Genomic DNA, 13554 nt, shown 5'->3' on the forward strand with positions numbered 1-13554 from the left:
ATAAAAATTGGCAGTTGTAATAAAGAAGAGTAGTATATACTCTAGTGAAATTTAGAGTGAAAATCTAGGACTCGGTGAGCACACAGTTTGATGCCTCTGGATGTGTGCCAGTAGATTGTTGCGTCTATTTAGACTGACGAACTTGAGACGAAACTGAGGTTTTCTGAAAGTGAGCTGCACCTATGGCTGTTCCCACAGAACATTAGAGAGGCAGAGAGTCGAAGCATGTGCTGCCTCTCTGTGTATTAACTGTAGCTCTCAATGGAGGTTAGGGATACAGCCCATAAAAATGCATTTCTGGATTATTAAACCATTTTATAATAAGCATGAGTTCATTGCCCCCCACCTTATTTTGTCTTCGATATTCTAGTTTCACCACTATTTTTACACAGATTTATTTTTATTCCTCTTGTTCACGTCTCATCTTAGTGTTCTTCACTAAGAAAATTCTGGATGCTCTTATTTTGTTGAATATTAAGTCGCCTGTGTTAACTGCTCTTTCCTTCTGGGATTTCTTTTAGACTTACGTTGAATCCTCTTGCATATGTTTTAGATTTCTCTGTGCTATGCTCAGTAACTCAGCAACTTCTTGGTATTTATAATATCACTGATTCTCTTCTGAGGCCTGTGTCATCTGTTTGCCTGTTGAGTTTCTAATTTCATTGACTATATTTTTCATTTCTGAAGTTGTCTGATTCTTTTTCAAATTTGCCAGCTCTTTTTTCAACTTGTTTTTTTCATTATAATTTCTTTTCTTTTAAAAATCATTTTAATCATATTTATTTTATAGCCTCTAATGAGTTATATTCTCTTGAGTTCTTGGGGATGCTAATATTTCTGTTAGCTGCATCTGCTGACTCCCTGATGCTGGTTTGCTTCTTCATGGGGCTTTTAGGATTGTGAACTCATTTTCAGCAAGGGTTGTTTATTTTGTGAGTGGTCCATGTCCCAGGGTTTTGATGGTGTTGCTAGAGCAATTTGGGGTTTCCTGTGCCAGCTCCGCAGTGATGGTAGTGGTTCAGACCTTTTTTGGTGGTGTTTTCGCACCTGGAGGTGAAAACCCACTATGACCCTTGTGCAAGGGTGTTCTCTGTTTTCCGCAAGTAACTTCCACTTGCCCCTAAGCCCCAACAGCAGTGCGCCTTTGCCCTGGGCGGCCAGGCAGGGTTCAGGTTGTGCGAGGTACGGGGAGCGCTCTAAGGCTCTGAGCTTTATGCAGCAGTCTCGGTTCTAGGTCCTCTCCCTCGCATGGACTCAAAGTCATGTTTCCTATCCCCACCTCCCAGGCCCTGGGGCTTATATTTCAGACTTTGAGTTCTTTGTTCCTTTATGGCACCTGGACATTTCTTGTTCTTTTAAGCTTGGCTCTATATTACAGCAAAAATTTATTTACATTTTATCAGTTTTATAGTGGAAGGAGGGAGGGGTTCTTGTCAGTTTAGTCTGCCATTATATATATCAGTACATATATATTCATATTCATTTGCATGTGTGTATATTTGTAAGAGAGATACAATTATCTAAATCATGTTCCTCTTGGTTTCAATCTCTTACTTCATCCCTTTCCTCAAATCTTAAATTACAAAGAAATTTATTTGAATGCCCCTTCTTTTCCTGGCCAAAACACATTAAAAACAAAATGAGAAATTGAAAAGAACCTTTAAATAATCCATGCTTCTGGATCATTGGCTTCTAAACAAAATGCAGATCTGTTCTTTATTGCATGAAGTAGCAGCATGGATATGAATTTTAGGAGGTTCCACCACAGGAGAATGACTCTTAGCATTCAAACTTTTGAACCTCTGAAGTAAGGTTCTGGTATTTCCATGATACTTACCTGGCAAAACCCAGAATTCTGAAATTGGGGCTGACTCTCGTTCCCTCCCCTACCGAAAAAAAAGCACCAAAGGAGGTAGTATTTAGGATTCTGTTTCTGCAAATTGTAGTATTCAGGCAAATGTTTCTGCCATTTGCCTGCCTTACTAAAGGGACATTCAGAGCCAAATTGATGAGAATGAAGAAAATATTCAGGCAAAATACATGCAAAACTCACAGCAGTCACATTTCAGGTTGTGGGAGGAGCTTCACCTTAACTGTTGAATGGGAAGAATGGTTAATTAATGGGGAACAATGCTGGCAGTGGATGCCTCTGCTGTTTTTGAGGGTCAGGGTCAGGGCAGAGAACAATGGAGGTAGACCACCAGTAGCCAGTTTGCCCTGGAGATGTGCATGGGACCCAGGGTGTGAAATCATCTCACTCCCTACTCCTACGCCTCACGTCCACAATTGTATTTTCCTTCACTTTTAACAGCACAGTAAATCCTGTCTTCTGCTGACATTTCTCCAGAGACAAAAGGCACCTCTGAATTTAAGGAGACAGCCTGTTCAGTGGCTTAATCACTTTACAACAATAAAACATATTTGCCCAGATTTATTATGTGAGTGCTTCCTCCACCAATCTGAATTGGAATTCTTGGTTTAAATGCTAGCCAAGTTTGTTCTTAGAGAAATACAGCTCTTGTTCCATTTCTGTGGTTTTTATACCTTCTTTGGCATGTATTCCTTCAAATAGACCCTGGTCTGTGGATCCTGAAGATTTCTCTGCATTTCGGATGCCATTTTCTTAAATATTGGTTTTGATTTCTTTGATTTAAAATAAGAAAATCCTCACTTGCCTTTTAAGCCTTCTTTCATAACCCGCTTGGCCCACAGCTTGTGTACCCTAATCCTCCTTGCCACTAGAGCATCTGCCAGCCTTCTGAATTTCTCCATGGACCAGCTTTGGGGCAGACCTCCCCACAGGATTGTAATAGCGTGGAGGTCCCATCATTTGTATTTGTTTTCCCTCAGTGTTTTATGACTCAATCTGAATAATTTTCAAACTGTCTGGTTTGTTCTGTTGAATACACTCGGGTATTTTCACAACTTCCTTCCGTAGAGACTGTGTCCCATGACCTAAGTTTAGCCACATGTGGTGGCTAAAGTGTCTATTGTGTGGCCACACCAGAGGGACACAGGTGTCTCATGGTGCTGAGTAGGTCTCCTGGCAGACACTGGCTCTCTAGCTTAGTGGCTGAGAGTGATCTTCAGAGGACTGTTCATTATCTGGTTTCCCAGACCGTGAGTCCCAGCTGGTTCCCACTTTCCCTTCTCTTCTCCCTCCCTTCTCTACATTTCAGCCAGGGAGCCTCCCCGCTCACACCACCTTTAACAAGCACTACTCTTTAAATTAGAGCCTGGCAGCTGGTGCATTCTCTTCCAAAGGCTGGGATTGTGACCCAGCCCTCCTCTTTGCCGCCAGCTCCCCACTCCTTTGTTATGCTGCCTTTCAGTCTGTGTCAAGAAGGGAATGAACCCAGGCTCTTTTTGGGGCCAGAATTTTCCTATGAACCATCTTCCCAGCTGCCCGGTTAGATCATTTTTCTTATGTTTTTGTCCTGCTGAGAACAATTGTTAGGAAATTTGAACCTTGGAAAAAATGAGCTGAAGACATTCATTGAGTGCCTGTTGCATGGTTCTCATTATTCTACGTCATAAAAGAAATAGTGGGCCTGGACTGAACTCTGAGATGTAGCCATGGGGTCACCAGGAAAAGAAGTGCTTATGTTTACAAATCTGGGAGGAGTCCTTTTGTGGAGAAGGAAGGGTTTGGGCACGGGTGACTCAGAGTGACCTCATACCAGAAATTCCTGTAGGAGCCTGAAGTTGTCATACACCTGGGGGAAATTTGGGACCCCCCCCCCCCCAACTAAGAGAAACTGGTAGGGGCAGGGCTCTGGAAATGCGGTGCTGCTCTGACGCTATGTGGGGAGCGCAAAGTATCACATGCTGGTGTCTTCCTTACACACGGAATAGTTTCATTCTCATAGGAGGAAAGAAAAGCAACATAAGATCCATAAAGAGGAAGGAGGGAGAAAGAGAAGGGTCATTGATGGAACGTTCACTGAGCAGGTACTCTGCTCAGGATTGTCACGTTAGCTTAAAGCTCGGAGTACCATGCTGAGTAAGTGGTATTATCCTTGTTTTGCAGAAGGGGTAATGTACCCAGAAGTTAAGTCATTGATTCACTCATTCATTCCTTCAATACCCAGTCACTGGGGGATTAGTTTTGCCAGGCACTGCCTAGCAGGGCACCAGGAATACCAAAGGCAGAGATTCAGTTGTTTTCCTGGGAACTCAGTCTGGTGGCACAGGTTTGTGTCTTTGACAACTATGCCTATTCTATCCCAGGCAGCTGTCAGAAAAGAACTTACACAATTTATAAATGAACGGTGCTATTCATTGTCAGAAATGAATGGAACAATTCCAACTGTCAGGTAATCCCCAAATCCCTACTTTAAATCTCTGTTGTTTCTACTGTTCTTCAGATTAATGGCAACTGTAAGAGATAATATTTGCTTGGTTCAGTTTAGAAAATGCTGTCATGTGGATGAGCTGATTGGTGCCTGTCAGCCCCAAAGATGTGACTTAGGAGCAGGCAGGGGATTCTGCTTCCACAGCCCTGAGCTCTCGGTGTTTCTATCTTCCTCCTGCTGTCCTGCATTCTACGCTCTCAGACAAGACAGCAAGCCGCTCTCAAACAAGACAGCCAGCCGAGGCCTGGTGGGCCGGCCTCTCCAGAGCTGGCTGCGTTTCAGGGGGCATGTTCCCTGACATCAGGGAGGTAATTAAGTGTTCTGATTACAAATCTCCTATGGGAGAGAGTCACCATTAAGTTAGCTGAGCAGAGGTGGTGGCGGACCGGCAAGTAGTTGTAAGCAGGTTGGGCCTCAGTGAAGCAACATGTTAGTAACATATCTAACTGTTGAATTGTTGAAAATGACCCAGATGGTGTGCAAGTACCCCCTGGTTATCCTAGTGGGCGGTGAATAACAGGAATTATTGGAACTGGTGATTCAGCTCTGATTAGAAAGGACATAAAAAAAATTTTTTTTTAATGATAGAGAATTAACCATTCTTTAAAACATGCCAAGTGTAGTCATGGGTTATGTCCCAAATTTGTCTTTTCCCACATGGGTGGGCCTTCTCCATAGACAGGCTGCAGATGGAATAAAGAGTGGCATTTTGAGCTAGCTCTGTGAATGGAAAACCCCTCATAAGAGCAGCAATTGGTGACATGAAGTTGCTGTCACTTAGTGCTGTGATCCCAAAAAAGCTAACATTCCTGCTTCTCAGTTTGCTTATCTGTAAATTGAGACTAAAAGTCCTATTACAGATAGTTGATGGGAGAGCTAAATTAGATCATGTGGAAAGATCATACCAATATAGTAGGTCTAAATAAATAAGTAGGAATTTAAAACTAATGATTACTTGAAATTTTTTGATTAAAGGAATTGGGAAGTAAGGTGAAACTTCCCCTATGAAATGGCAGGGTTGTTCACTGCTGCTAGTCTATGTAAGTCTACGAGTGAAAACAGTGTTGGTCAGAGTTAACATTTCTCCTGCTCACTTGAGTGGTTAGACAAGGAAAGCTATTGAGAATACCGGAAGCACCCTATTGTACTCATTTCATGAATAAATATTAATTCAGCCAACACTATGAAGCACTTCCTCAGTGCCATGCTGTGTACTAGGCACCAGCAATAAAATGTTGAGTAAAAGGAAATCCTGTCCTGACCCTCACGGAGCTGACAGCTCAGTGCGGGCGTCAATCAAATCATCACCCAAATACGGAAACCACAGCTGTGGCAAGTGCGCTTCTTGAAGGCACCACACACAGCTGGCTTCAGGGGCAGCTGGTTTCTTAGAGGAAATGGCCATTAGGAAAGATTTGTCTAGTTGGAGGCTGAGTTTCTAAGATGACGGGTCTCACCTTGGAAGAACTCAGCTGCGCAAACCCCCACAATCATGACAAGCTTGATTTTACACTATGTTCACATTCTTTGACTTCCTCTTAGGATTATATTTGAGTTTATTGAAAACTGTGACCACCACCCCTTGTAGTATTAGCTAAGGGATACAGCAGGTGGTTCTAAGGGCCGTTTTGCTCTAGCCCTGGATCCATCAGTCCACACTCCAGCCAGGGCTCCCTTGTGCAGGTCGTGTGAGAATGGTGGAGGAGAGGGGCCAGTGTGATCACATCCCAGGAGGGACCCACACGGGCAATGGCGGGGCCTGTTTCCCTGGCCTCCCTGGTGGTCCTTGACCTGAAACAGGTACTCAACTCAAGGGTCCAGGTGAGTTGGAGTGCTTCCGTGGAGGGGGAGCATGACGAGATCTGTCAAGTACTTCACTCAGCCAACTAAGTGGAATCCAGAGTCCTGAGGTTCTCTGAGACATGGCTCTGCCTGCTGTAACTGATGGGACTTGGGCCGGAACCTGGAAGCACCTGGAAATTTGGAGTTTCTGGGTCTAAAGCTGCTCAAAGATAGGCTTTGTGTGTCACCTGCGAAAAGAAACCCATACCTGAGAGTGGTCATAATCCACCCCCATTCCCACCCTACACCCAGTTGGAGACACGTTAAAGCAACGCTCAGTTCGATGAATAGTAAGATCTGCTTTTTTTACTTTGAAAATTGAATGTTACTTGAGGGAGGATGACTGCTTCCTAGTTTTGGAAAGTACACTTGGATTTTTCCATTTTAGACACCTCGGCTCTCCTGTGAAGTAGTCTCCATTGTACTGATCTGTTCCAAATCATTTAAACATTTAGTTATGTGGCTTGTCCCCACTGCACAGAGGTGCAGTGTCCCTGTTGGATCCCTCTCTCTTTCTGACAGGAAGAGGCATTGGTGAGCTCTGTCAATGCTTGTGACAGGTTGGCCACATTGGTACCTTTGGCCCTGTTGTTTGAAACCAAAGATGACAGCGACTGTCGAGATGCCCCTTGTACTCAGGGCCCAAATGGGAAATGAAGAGGGTTTCTGGAACATCTTTGGCAATTACTTCTGAGTTTTCCATTGAGACCCAGACATAGACAATCTTTTGGCTTGTGCCAGGTGGCCATCCTTCTCTCAACACTTTCCCACTACACAGGGCCGGTGCACCGTTGAATCAGGCTATGCTCCCACTGCTGGAAATTCACACCTGTGCTCTGCACCAACGCTGAATACCGACTTGCTATGCTTGATCCATGGAACTGAGATGACAAGATCTTGCTTGTCCTTGATGATGGCTGTAGGTTGAGTTCAGATTTTCATTTAAGTAAATAATAATTCCAGCCTTCAGCTGGGAAAGGGAACTGACATGTCACTGGGCAAGGCCTTTGGCATTCTAAAGCAACACGCGATCCAACCGGGGTAGACTTCCCCTCTGTACCTCACCCAGGTTGCTAGAAGAAGTAACTATGGGTCTTTGGCAACTCTTTCCCAAGAAGCATGATGAGGGTTGGGAAACATTGAATTATGAAATACAGGAAGGCAGTTGGGGTGCTTTTGTCATCCCTGGCACATGTATCCTAAGTTACAGTAATGAGATCAGATTTCTGATGGGGCACCTTGCTATTAAGCAATTTGTTTTTCAGTGTGTTCTTGTCAACAGACTTGGTGGGAATGACTTTGGATGGTTATAATTAGAAAACAAGTTAACGCTCAATGATACTGTCTCTGGGGGAAGCGAAGAAACTGACAGGGTTCCAGAAGGCTGTTCTTTGAAGGGACTCATTCGGTTCCAAGAAGAGAGGAAAGGAGCAGGAATGTGAACATATTTGCTACCCATTAATTGACTGGTATCGTATGGCAAGTTGTCCCCATCTGAGGGCTCCTGACCCCTGTTACGTTCAGAAGAGCGACCAGGAGGTTGTGGAGACAGATCTGTCCTCTTCTCGTCTCTAATCCCCTGACCCTGGTTGGGCATATGCCCACTGCTTCCCTGAATCCTCCCTGGGTCGACTATTGCGTCTCACACCTGCTGCTTCGTTCTTTTTTCCTCCTCATTCCAGGCACTTCTTCCTTGAGTGGTGCTGCACTTAGCCACATGGAGCTGTCGTTAGGAGTGTGGGAGGGGGTTGGGGACAAAGGGGTTTTAGAGGACTTCACCTTGAGATGCACTGATAACAATAAAGAGTCAGCCTGTCCCAGGATTCTTTTAATGCCGTGTGTGTGTGTGTGTGTGTGTGTGTGTGTACATGCGCCTACGACAGTGTGTGACAGTTTTTTTAATGTGCATGCATGCACGCATATGTCTATATTTAGGGGTGTATTTTCTGCTTCAGAATAACTTCTTAAATTGCTAAGTTTTCCTCTAGGAGAAGAACTCCAGCTTTGGTCTCTGTCTAGGTGTTTTTAATTCATTTTGGACCACAGAAGGGTTTGATTCACAAAGCTTTCTCCTTATTTTGCCCTTTGGGGGCAGGTCTCTGTTATGCCCTGGGGCCCATAAGGCACACCCTCCTTGTGCCAGAGATCACAGAGGATGCGCCCTCACAGTGGCCCCTCTGCTGGCCCACCAGGGGCACTCGGCCACTACTGCAACATCAGGACGACTTCTCTGGTCTGAGGCTGGGGAAGCCTTGCTCAGGGCAGACCTGCCTGCCCACGCACAGCTGCTTCTGGCGATCTGAGCCCCTCCAGCATTTCCCGTGGCGGCCCTGTGACACGCAGAGAGAGCTCTGAGAACAAGCTCATGAGAAGCATCCCTGTCACCACTGAACCCCAGCCCACCGCCTCCAAACCGAGCCATGCACGTGCCAGTGCGCCCACACGCCTTGTAAAGGTAGAATCAGGGCTCCAGGGGGGCTTGTGGTCGTTTCTCCTCCGTTTCCGGAGTGGTGGGATGCCTTGTTTTAGCATTAGGACCAACTGATGGGTGACAGCCTCACCGGCACCCTCCAATCTCAGCAGGTTGTGGGGGTTTTTAATCGGATGCTCTGAGGCTGGTTGGCCTTCTGTCCATGACCGAAAGCATCCTTGGCCCACAACTGAGGCCTCTTCTCTGACCTTCCCGTCCTTCCCTTCTCTTGGCAGGCGGCCCCCAGCCCTCACTGTACTGCCTGACGCAGTTTCCCTCCAGCGTGGCGAACATCACAGCAGTCGACCTTGGCACATATAACATACCTAAGGAAAATGACCAACCTTGAACCTACAGCCTCTGATTCAAACCCATCCTTGGTTTCTTGTGTTCATGTGGAGCCTCTTACTCCTATCGCACTAGCCACAGCCCATCCTCTCCTCAGCCACAGGTCTCAGCAGAGCCTTGAGTTATTTCAGAGAGAGCTTGTGTGGGACAGCTATGCCCAACTCTTTTTTTTACAAATAAGTTTTACAATGGAAAAATTTAAACATATATAAAAGTGGAGAGAACAGTATAATGAACTCCGTGTACCCATCACCCAGCTTCAACAATTATACATATATGGCCGATCTTCATTCTTCTATACTCCCACCCTCTGCTCTGTCATCCACTGGATTATTTTAAAACGAATCACAGATATTGCATAACTTCTTCATAAATCCCTCAAAATATACCTCTAAGAGACAACGACTTTTTATAAACATAACCATAAGTGTATTATCGTACCTAAAACCAATAATAATTCCTTAATATGATCAAATATCCAGTGTTCAAACTTCCCTGACAGTCTCATGTTTTTTTTTTACACTTGGTTTTTCTGAATCAGGATCCAAACAAGGTCCACATGTCACATTTGTTGATACATTTTTTAAGTCTTCTGAACCAATGACCTAGGCCAAAGTGTCAATAGTGCTGCTGTTGAGAAACCCTGCTGTTGGTGTCATTTAACAATTTATTATCCCTCTGGCTCTTGTAAACTGATAGTTAGATAGCAGTGCTTGATCACATTCAGGTTCAGTTTTTTGGCAAGAATATCTCACGGGCGTTTCTGTGCATTTCCTATTGCAGCACATTGGGAGGTACATGATGTCAGCTTTTCTGTTGTCTGTGATGTTAACATGCGTCTGCGCAGTTGGGTGTTGAGGGTCTGATTGATTGTTCCATTATAAAGTTCCCATCAGTTAACGGTTTTACCATCTGTTAATGATCATTAGGCAGATCGACTATTTCATTTAGATTCTAGCATTACTTCTACATTTGTTAGGTGTAAGTCTTCTCTAAAGAACTTTCCTTCATCGATATACGCCAAGGTAGAGTGCACACAAGATACTTTTTTAAAAGTAGTGATCAGAATAATGATTTGGTTCCTTAGCACGCTCCAAAGGTAACTGGTGAGATTTTCTTTTTTAAAGTATCCTTATAAACTCATGAATTTTAACATAAATGATGTGAAACAATTTAGTGCAGTCTGTTCCTTTTGACGCGCATATTGTTCCACCTTAGGCTAGTGGGAGCCTGTTTAAATTGTCTCCTTTGTCCTCTGGACACAGCCCCCGTAGATTTCATTGCTTTCTGGTATGACAAGGCATTCCGGATTCATCTTATATGTTTCCTGTCCCTGGCCTAGAGTCAGATATTTCTCCAAGGAGACCTGATTCTTGTTAGTAGGAAAACAATATTTAGAGACCACAACTCGTTGTGTCCAGCTTTTGAAGACTTCGCATAAATAGCAATGAGCCTGTAAGAGATATGCACAGAGGGGACCCAGGTCTTACACATGGGCGTGATCAACTGCCACCGCATTTTTCACCAGGTGTGCTACGCAAAATAAATCCCGCCCACACCCCCTCCAACAGCGTGCATGTTTGAAAGCCCCTTCACCTCTGCAGACCTTGCCTGAGTCTGATTCCTAGATCTTATCTGGGTGAAGCAGGTTACCAACAACTGTGGGATTCTTTCCTCTCGCCCTGCCAGCCAGCACAGGCTTCTGCGGGAGGAGGTTCAGGCCGAGGCCTTGCAAGGACTCTGCAGCACTCCAGAGGTTGCTCAGCCAGAGCCGCCCCTGTGGATTGTTCTGTGAGCTCTGCAGGGCTGCACCACTCCTTCCAGAATGGTGCCTGCCTTTGGGGAGTTTCCTCACACACAGATCTCCTCACTCAGGATTGCTAATCTTGTTGTAAGATGTTGCCCACAAGGACTGAGTCCTGTGCCCTTACACAGACGGAGGAACAGATCCACCAACAACCAGACGACAGTCTTAGATGGCTTACCATAGACCCCCTTGATCTGTCTCTGTGGTCCAGGGCCAGGTTTGCTGGTACCCCTAGCTTCTGAGAAACCCCGTAGAGGGGAGGCCCCGAGTGGTGTCCTGTGGACTTCATGGAGCCGTCCAGCACCCTCAGCTGCACATTGGAGGCATCGAATATTGTTGGCCCTGCGTTTACTAGGCAGGGCACTGAAAAGGAAGGTAAATGATGGAGAAACCCAGTGACATTTTTGAGCTCTGTAAGAGTACATTTATATATTAGTCAAGCTAATTGCAATTGTGCAGAAGCCAGTCTGAGCTTCCAGACTGTTCCAGTCTGTTTAAAGGGCAGGAAAATATAGTTCTAGTTGTTATACTGTAAACGTTAACGCTGCTCGCCCATAGTGGGGGCGTCCTCATAGGAGGCTTCTCTGCCACCTCTCTGGCCCCCAGGGCCCTCCATGGCACTGGCTGGTCTCTGATGGGTGTTCTGCAGAGTCGCCCTCCAGCAGCTCCTAGACATTTTCTCTCACAAATCTCAAGGCTGACTTAAAAAAAATCCTAACGTCAGCAGCCTTAAAGCCCTCTCTGAGAATAAAATGCAGTTCGTATGTCCACTGAACGTTGCTTGTTTGCAGCTGGGGTGCAAGTCACAGACGCCTCCTTTCTGTGGACTGGGCCAGGAGGGAGGGTGCCAGGAGAGCGTGTGGTTAGTCATTTTTATATAGGACAGGCCCAACAGGGTCCAGATCCTTTCCTGCGAAGCACTTCACTGCCCTTTGCAAACACGGAGTCCCTAAGACCCAGGGAGCCAGATGAGATTACCCAGAATTTTAGAATAAGAAACGACCTAACAGACTTCAACACTATCATTTTTCTTTCAAATGAAATCTAGGCCATATCCCCACTATATAAAGCAGAGGTTAAGTGGCTGAATGGGGCAGGGGCACCAGAGCCAAGGATGGGGGACTCTTGCCATGCCCTGTCCCCTGCAGCAACTCCAGGGCTCCAAGAAGGACTTTTTGAGAAGTGCAGACAGCAGATAGTATGGCAAACTTCCCCTGACTCTTGGCTCCCCCATCCCTCTTCCCCCATTCAATCCTGGAAGTGCTAAAGAAGAGACAGAATGGGTGGTGGATCTGAGAAAAAAGTATAAAAACCAAGGAACACTCAGGTTACAGAAGGTGTGGGTGGGGGAGGGCCAGATGCCAAACCTGGGTGACAGGATTGAGGGTACGTGTGTCCTTTTCTCTCTCCTATATAGTACTTTTGCCTGCTCATCACATCCCAGTAAACAGAAAAGAGCAGAGCCAGCCCAGTGCCACCAGGTCAGTGAGGTGACATTAGGGCTGCATTCCATCCGTGCTGGGACAGGTGCACAAAACATATGTGCAGGCAGATCTGCCAGCACATGGAGTTTCCCCCTCCCCAGCCCTCTGTGCTTCAAGGCAAGCTGACTGCAATCCAGACAGATGGGCCAGATTAGAAAGTGGTGATCAGGATGGAGGTATGAGGATGTTCCCTGAGGGGCAGAGTCACTTGCTGAGGGGTGGCAGGTGGAGACAGGTTGAGTCCAAATGGCAGCACCAGGCGATCTCTCACTCTAGTATGGCCCACCCTCTCCACTGACCCACCAGGGACTCAGCCTCGCCCATTGTGGGCACACATCACTAGGCAAGCTGGTCAAGGCCCCCGGGAGAATATGAGATCACAGGAAACAATAATGAGACATGAAATAAGACGGTGGAATTAAGACCCAACATAACAGTAAAATAAATGTAAATAGATTAAACTCACCAATCTGAAAATAGAGATTTCCAGATTAAATTTAAAAAAAGACTATTTAACAGTATGCTGTCTACAGGAGACATAAAAGGATACAGAAATGTTTAATATTAATTCAGACAAAAGATACTTTTAAAATATCAAAATGGACAAACAGAATATTAGTATATTATGTTTTGGTAAGAGGAACAATATATCAAGAGATATAATGATAAAGATAAATCTATTAATATTGCCTCAAATACGTAAAGCAGCTACCAATAGGACTAAAGGGAGAAATAATAAATCAACAACTGTAACCAGAAATTTTATACACCCCTCTCAGAAACTGACAGATCAAGCATTAAAAAAAGCAAAGATAAAAGATGTGAACTACACAATTAATAAGCTGTAGCTTATTTATTTATATATACATATATGTATATATATTTGCAAAAATCAACCATGTATTAAGCCACAAAAATGCCATAATTTTAAAGAATCAACATCATAGAGACCATAGTTCTTTGACCATAATGTAATAATAATTGAAATACAAAACAATAGAACCCCCTACCCCTTGCTCATTTGCTGAAAGCTAAAAAACTCACTAGTAAATGACACTTGAGTTAAATAAAAAAACAAGAGAAATTTTAAAATACTTAGAACTAACATTTAAACATTGAAAATTTTCAAAAATTGTGGGAGATAAAGTAGTACTTACAGGAAAATTTAAAGTTTTAAATAATTTATCCAAAAACAAAAAAAGACCGAACCAAGAGCAATTTAAAAAAGAAAAAAACAAGAAGGAGGGC

Source organism: Diceros bicornis, chromosome 1, assembly GCF_020826845.1.
Source record: "Diceros bicornis minor isolate mBicDic1 chromosome 1, mDicBic1.mat.cur, whole genome shotgun sequence".
Classification (NCBI taxonomy): domain Eukaryota; kingdom Metazoa; phylum Chordata; class Mammalia; order Perissodactyla; family Rhinocerotidae; genus Diceros; species Diceros bicornis.